General features: G+C 37.8%; 1 long non-coding RNA gene across 1 annotated transcript; it reads right to left on the reverse strand.

The window, feature by feature from the left end:
- Nucleotides 1-1,894: 1,894 nt before the first annotated feature.
- Nucleotides 1,895-4,485, reverse strand: LOC120797779. Its single transcript, XR_005708569.1, has 3 exons — nt 4,384-4,485; nt 2,569-2,676; nt 1,895-1,975 (listed from the first exon to the last, which is right to left on the reverse strand). It is a non-coding gene; the product is annotated as an uncharacterized LOC120797779 (long non-coding RNA).
- Between the last annotated feature and the right edge of the window lie 3,371 nt (nt 4,486-7,856).

Raw genomic sequence — 7,856 nt, forward strand, 5'->3', positions numbered from 1 at the left:
CAGAAATAGGCAAGAAACAGGCCAGTAACAAATTAAGCCAAACAATTTGGTCAGGGGTTCATCCTGCAGAAAGATAATGACCCAAAACATACATACAGGCTATGTCAGAACTACCTTAGAGGAAAAGAACAAGAACACATCCAACAGGGTATCCGCAAGGGAATAGCAAACAAATAATAAGCTTCAGAAACATCAAGTATAAGCAATTATATTAAGAACATATTTACTTTCCTGGATTGTTCTTTCAAACAGTCGTTTCATTCAAACTACAAAAAAAAAAAAAAAAAAAAAGAATTCATAAGATAGTTTTGGTTTTATCTGACCAGGTTTTCAGGTATCTGTCTCTGAGATCTCTGCCTCCACTGAGATACGATGCACAGCACTGAAAAAATTAATTTGATAAAATCAACAGCAATGTGCATTTCTCTAGAAATACTATCCACATATCTCTACCAAAGAAATAGTCCCTAGGAAAATTTTGGATCATATCTTGTGTGGATTATCTAGTGTAACAGAGACATTGATTATTAATGTGAGAACTGTATTGTTGGGGAGGTAGAAATTTCATAGACAGTCATCTTAAAGTGGCACTCCAGTGATTAAGTCTTTCACTTCCATAAAGTTCGGGAGCTCACAAGAGACACTTTTAAAACAAAAAACTACAAAATCAAAGCAGCAGAGGCTGAGATATCTTGACTTTCAGTCTCTAGTTTGGGTCAAGCTCAAAAAACATTGGATCCCACATTTCCAAAAAGGCAACTTGATAAAATCTTTATCTAAGCCCTTCCCGCCTGCTAAGGACCCGCCTCTTTCAAACTTCACAGCCTCAGTTTGTAACAGAGCCCATTCTGGTTTTTAGTGTGTATTCTCCAAGCCCCAACTGGGATAACCCTGATGACATCACTATGATATCATTAGGGTTATTTTCTTACTATGAGTTCGGACAGAATGTGGAGATAATTTTAGAGGTGGTGCAGTGCCAAACAAAGTCAATGTAAAAGACTCGAGTAGATGTCAGCGTGCCCGAGGCTGCCGGAACTGAAGCAAAGATGCACACACTTTCTTTCTGAAAACACTTTTGGAATACAAAGCTCTGACAGATCTACAGGAAGTGTAATAGAAATGTTTTCACAGGCTGAGAAGTACTCTCCAAGACGGTCCTGTAAAACCTGGGCAAATAAAAACAAAATTATCTGTATGGGTAGATACAGCTAGAGGTAAGTCAGATTTTTTTTATCATTGGATTGAACCGCCCCTTTAATATATTATGGCCCTGGCTAAAATAACGTTCTATAAAATGTTATACAAGTAAATTTGGTTTAGCTGAAAATTTGAGTGATTGAGCAGAATTGAATAAGTTGACATGAACAGTCATATTAAGGTCAGCTCATCTGACTATTGTAGTATATGTGACTGTGGCAAAGGGTGCCTTTTGGAAAATGCTGTGAATAACAATTTCCATTCGATAGTATGCAAAAATAACGGGCAATCCTAACTGTGTGCTGTGTATTATTACGGAACTAGATGAAGCTAGATGAATCCACACACAACTCCCTGCCATCCATCAGTGTCTCACTGAAAAACAAGGATTACAGTCAGTTCAGTTTGCAATAAATGTTAGAAAAATACATTGTGCAAATATTACTACATATAAGACTAAAAAAGCATGGAGGAAAACTCTACATTATATGTAATTTTAGATTAGATGGTTTCACAATCTCTGTTGCAAGGATTCGCTGCTTTTCTTGGTCTTATATTACAGTAAATTGAATATTATTAGGTTTTAGACTGTTGGTTGACATTTGATGAAGTCAGTAATTGCGGAAATAATATCCAAACATCTGTAAAAAAAAAAAATGTTTACAAACCGTTTTTTGGTGCCTGCTCAAAATGACCTTCCAGTTTCTCCAGCATTGTCTTGAACTGTGGCCGGTACACCTCCCTACAGAAAATGTTATCATCTTTCAGGTGGACACTGTGAGCCAACAGAGAGAAATTAATATTATTATGTTGTGTTCTTTGTTTGATGATATCATAGTTATGTGAAGACAAATTAAGGAGAATGTGTATGAGGTTCCATGTTAGCGATATCTGCTAATCACTATCAACCACCACATTACTTCAACTATCTACAGGAAGTTCTTTATAAGACTGACTGGATTTTATTTATGAATATGTTGTTATTGAACAGTTAAAACAAGATAAGGACAAAATTACAATCTCTTTATCCATCCCTCCATTTATGTTAAATACTGAATTCAGAATTCAGTTTCCAACTTAAGATGGATATATTTGATTCCCTTTTTGGTTTGGTTGGCTGTTCAGGTAGTTGGGTTGGTTGTTCGGGTAGTTGGGTTGGTTGTTCAGGTAGTTGGGTTGGTTGTTCAGGTAGTTGGATTGGTTGTTTGGGTAGTTGGGTTGGCTGTTCAGGTAGTTGGGTTGGTTGTTTGGGCAGTTGGGTTGGCTGTTCAGGTAGTTGGGTTGGTTGTTTGGGTAGTTGGGTTGGCTGTTTGGGTAGTTGGGTTGGTTTTTTGGTTGGGTGAGCTGACTTTGTGGGTGGATTGGTACCTGGTTTGGAGCTGGTCCAGTGAGAGTCATCAGAAACACGCAGGCAGAGCTCCCCAGAATACTCAGGATTGTCAGGTTTAGGTGTTGTGTGTGTCTTAAACTCTGTGTCTGGACACACAAACAATGCAAATATATGAAGGAACACAGCAAATATATTGAAATGATAGTGGAGTCTTTACTTTGAATAATGCAAGGTTTTCCAGTGTTTTCTGGTTGGAAATCCTGTTTTGAGGACTTCAAAATTCTCAAAACCCAACAATTTAGAACTGTTGTGAATTTGTGTACTGTAAGCTTTTTTGAACAGCAAGTAAGGAGTTCTATATGGATTATATAGAAATTACTATTTATTTCTCAATATTAATTCATATTATTATTGTTTTATAAAAAAATTATTGGAAAAATGTCAATTTTGTATCAATCAGTTCTCATAGCAGTCTCAAAGATGAATAGTTCACCAACTGAGTTAAGTGTAAAACAAGCAATCAAGCTCCTTCTGCCCTCCAAAATTACATTCAGTGGCTGTTTGCAAAGACCAATATGTAATTTCACATAAGTCAGATTTCACCAAAACGTTGAAAATTGAGCTTCAGGTCAAATTACCATAGCATATATTCTTCAGTTTACTGATTTATGAAGGTCACACTGCCTTGACTGCATTAACCCAAAACATAAATGAGACAGAATGTCCAGAATAATATTATTCTCCATCAAAAATATAATCACACATCCATGTTCATTTCTACCCACAAATGCAAAACGATTTAATATTCCCAGTGATCATATTTTACTATTTGTTGATAATAAATGCCTATCATTGTAATAATACTACAACGGAGCGGTATTTGTTAATCATCCATGAGCGTAATAATGCAAACAGCCTGAAAGCAATTATTATAAGTAAAATTTATGTACAGTCCTGGTTGAAATTATTGGCGTCCCTGAATTTTAAGCACAGAATTTAGAATATCTTCAGAAAGAAATGCAAATTAACCAGTTTTGATAATCAGAATATTTAATAAAATGTCCAAAGTTATTGAACAACAACAACAACAAAATGCTTTCATATAGTGAAATAAAAAATAAAGACATGAAATGAACACTTGACACAATTACTGGTACCCTTGTGATGAATTTAAATTAGTCCCTCAAACAAAATAAAAAACAAATAAAGCTCACCTGTGCTTAATTTTCAGTGTTCACATGAGCTGAATTTACTGCATAAAAAGGGGCTCATTGTTTCCAGTTTCTTTTTCACAATGGCAAGACAAAAGAGCTGCCTGAGAGCATCAGAAATGCTCTTATAAAAAAATATAACAAATCCAAAGGATGCAAAGCAATCAAAGATCTTGTAATCCGTATTTCAACAGTTCGGAATGTTATCAAGCAGTTTTGCAATCATAAAAATGTTAAGAAGCGTGTAGGACGTGGTGATAAGAAGAAACTCAATGAGAAAAAGTCTGCGAAGGTTGATGCGGATTGTATAAAAAGCAACATGCAAGACATCTAAAGAGCTTCAGCCCGTACCAAAACACTAAACCAAGTACGGCAGAAACTACCAGCAGACAGGTACAAGAAGCTTCTACATGGCTACAAGAAATGTTTAGAGGCTGTCGTTGTAGCCAGTGGTTCGTCAACCAAATATTCTTTTGTTCAGTAACCTTGGACATGTTATTAAAATATTTTGATTATACAAAATTGGTTCATTTGCATTTATTTCTGAAGATATTCTAAATTCTGTACGTAAAATTCACTGGTGCCATTAATTTCAACCAAAACTATACAAAAGTCTATAAAGAGATCAACCATTCAACTCACTCTCGTCAGTTGGTTGGAGCAGAAGAGTCATCAGAAGCAGTTTATTGATGATGAAGAAGACCATCATGGATCTGGATCATACTACCAAAAAGATTTCAATCAGCCTATTCAGAATATGTGCAGTACTTAACCTTACAGGAGGCTCCTCATCTGATCATTAGGCAGCCAAGCAGGAAGGAAGTTCTGAAACAGAAGATTTAGTTTAAGGCTGTTTTGCAATACCAGAATAGCGAATCCTCACCCACCAGACTACTGGCATCTTCTGTTACTTTGAGTTGATATTTCTGAACATACATTAAGCTTCGACAAACAATGTAAATTCTGTATCGATGCATCTTATGTGTTAATTGGGGCTGTGGAGGCCGACGACAGTGGCATAAACCATCCTGCAGCATCATTTTCATTGAAATTAAACCAAAACCAGAAAACCAACTCAACTATTGAGAAAGACACGTTAATTTTGGGTCTGTGTTTACTGCAATTTGAAGCATACACTCATTGAGCACTTTATTAAGAACAGCATACCAATACTGGGTAGGGCTTCCCTTTGCTCTCAAAACAGGTTATTCTTCATGGCATGAATTTCACAAGATGTTGAAAACATTTCTTTGAGATTCTGGTCCATCTTGACATTATTGCATCACATCATTTCTGCAGATTTATTAGCTGCGCATTCGTGCTACCAATCTCCTGTTCTACCACATCTCAAAGGTGTTCTATTCGATCTAGATCCTGTGACTGGGGAGGCTGAAGTACACTGAACTCATTGTCAAGTTCATGAAACCAGTTTGAGCCGACTTTTGCTATGTGACATGGTGTATTATCATGCTGGAAGTGGGCATTAGAATTGTGGACATAAATGGATGCACATGGTCAGCAACAATACGCAGATAGGTTGTAGCCTTCAAAAGATGACTGATTGGTGTTAAGGGGGCCAAAGTATGCCAAGAAAATATTCTACAATCGGTTGGGTCCATGGATTCATGCAGTTGATACACAATTCTGATCCTACCATTTGCGTGCCTCAGCAGAAACCATATTCATCAGACCAGGCTATGTTTTTCAAGTCTTTAACTGTCCAGTTTTGGTGAGCCTGTGCCCACTAGAACCTCAGATTTCTGTTCTTGGCTGACAGGAGTTGAACCAAACATGGTCTTTGGCTTGGTAGTCCATAAACTCTGACTGGTCCCCCACTTAGCCAGCCAGCTGAACCTCCCCAGAGAGATGTGAAGAATGTCTAAATTATATCTATAACAACATAGTGGAGATTCGGCAGCAATTTAACAATGAATTCAGATGGTTTGTTGTTGACTCCTGCCCATCTTAATCACTAACTCACTTCAGTGAAATCTCTCAAACCTGGAACTGTTGCACTTTTAAAATCATCCACCTGCCCGTCAGACTGCATTCCCACTTGGTTTTAAAAGCAGTATTTCAGACGATTAGTCCAGATAATTTAGCAATTAAGTATAATAAATAAGTATTTTTAGACCCATCTCTAAGCTTCGATTTTTATCTAAGATTTTAGAAAAAATTGTCTCCACACAACTGATTTCTTTTATGAACAATGATTAAATTTAGAAAAATTTCAATCTTGTTTTCAGTTTCTGCATAACCCTGGGACTGCTCTGGTCAAGGTCACCAATGACTTGAAATGCTTCCTGCTAATGTAGGCCTGTACTCAATTTTAGTTCTCCTTGACCTCAGCTCAGCCTTTGACACAGTGGACCACAATGTCTTAATCATCTGTCTCAAAAAACTATGTTAGCAACAGTGATGTGGGTCTGGATCGGTTCATCTCATATCCGTCTTTGGTGGGGTCCCACAGGGGTCTATTCTCGGTCCCCTTTTATTTATTATATATGTGCTACCCCTGGGGAAAACCATGCTTAGACATTATATTGATTTTCATTCCTATGCAGATGATAAGCAGCTGTATGTTCTGATAAAGCCTGGTATCACTGATGTGTCATCTATTATGTCCTGTCTTGATGAAATTAAGTACTGGATGTCCAATAATTTCCTGCAGTTGAATGGTTCCAAATCAGAAATAATTACAATTACACCACCTGGCCCCAGCACTAGCAGCATTAACAATCTCTTGTCTAGTCTGGATGTCTTATCTGATAATATTTAAAAAAGAGGCCCGTAACCTAAGAGCTATTTCCGACTCAGAGTTGTCCTTTGACAGTCAGGTGACTAAAGTTGTACAATTCTTTGTCCAACCGATATATTTAACCGAGATGAGGTCATCCATTTCACCTCCAGATCTAGGAAGGGTCATCCATGCTTGTATCTCCTCCAGACTGGACTACTACAACACCCTTTATTCTGGTATCAGCAGGTGAAACCTCCAAAGACTACAGCTGATAGAAAACACTGCTGCCAGGCTTTTAACACATTTTAAGAGAAGCAACCACATCACACCAATCCTTGCTGCCTTTCACTGGTGACCTGTGAGTTTCAGAATTGATTTTAATATTTTACTGCTCGTTTTTAAAGCCTTGAATGGTCAGGCTCCTGCCTATATCTGCAATTTACTAACTCCCCATGAGTCTGATTGCTGCTTGAGATCCTCAGGCAGGCCCCTACTAATGGTTCCAGAATTTTTACTTGTTACTAAAGATGACCAGGCCTTTGCTGTCCAGGCCCCTCAGCTGAGTACTCATGTAATAATGTAGTAACAACTACTGCATACTCATGAGTCGGAATGTCAACATGGTGACGGGCGTCGCGGCTGCTGTGAATCCATCAAAAGACGGTCTCATTTGCTGGTGCTCTCATTTAAACGAAAAGCCGCTGAAAATACAGCATCAAATTTGCAAAATTACTACCGTAACCACTCCTGTCCCGGGATAGAGGAAGCACTACAGTAAAGCACAGCTAATTATTTACAGAGTAACAGGAATAACTTTTCATTTTATCTAGGCCCAAGGTAATTTCAGACAGACTGAGTAAATTACAACAAAATGTCGCCTGTTTTTTTATTAAAACACGTCCACCATTCTAAGGTAACAAAGTGGAAAATGGAGAAACAGCAAGGCTGAATGAGAAAATCATAACTTCTGACATGATTTGCATCATCAATATGCATGGTTAAAACAGCAAAAAGGAAACTGCTGTTCACTTCCTGAAGCTTCTCTTACCTGATAAGGGATCTGGCTGTAAAAAGAAAACAATCCATACAATGTTGAGGAGAGCCACAGTGATCTGGACAGTCCACTGCATGTGTCTATCTGCTGATATACTGGCACCTTTACTCTGTCGTTACTCAAGACGGCCACCGACACCACCTCTGGGTGATAAATTAGAGGTGAGACACGACATGTCAAAGATTTTAAATGTGGGGTTCTATGTGTTGATCTGAAATGTAGAGTACATCTGCTCATGTCATTTTCCTTCCCATGTTACTATCATGTTGTGATTCCACAGGAGAAGTTTATTCCTCACTTTTTCTTTCGTTTCAACAAGCG

This window comes from Xiphias gladius, chromosome 12 (assembly GCF_016859285.1).
Source record: "Xiphias gladius isolate SHS-SW01 ecotype Sanya breed wild chromosome 12, ASM1685928v1, whole genome shotgun sequence".
NCBI classification, from domain to species: Eukaryota; Metazoa; Chordata; class Actinopteri; order Istiophoriformes; family Xiphiidae; genus Xiphias; species Xiphias gladius.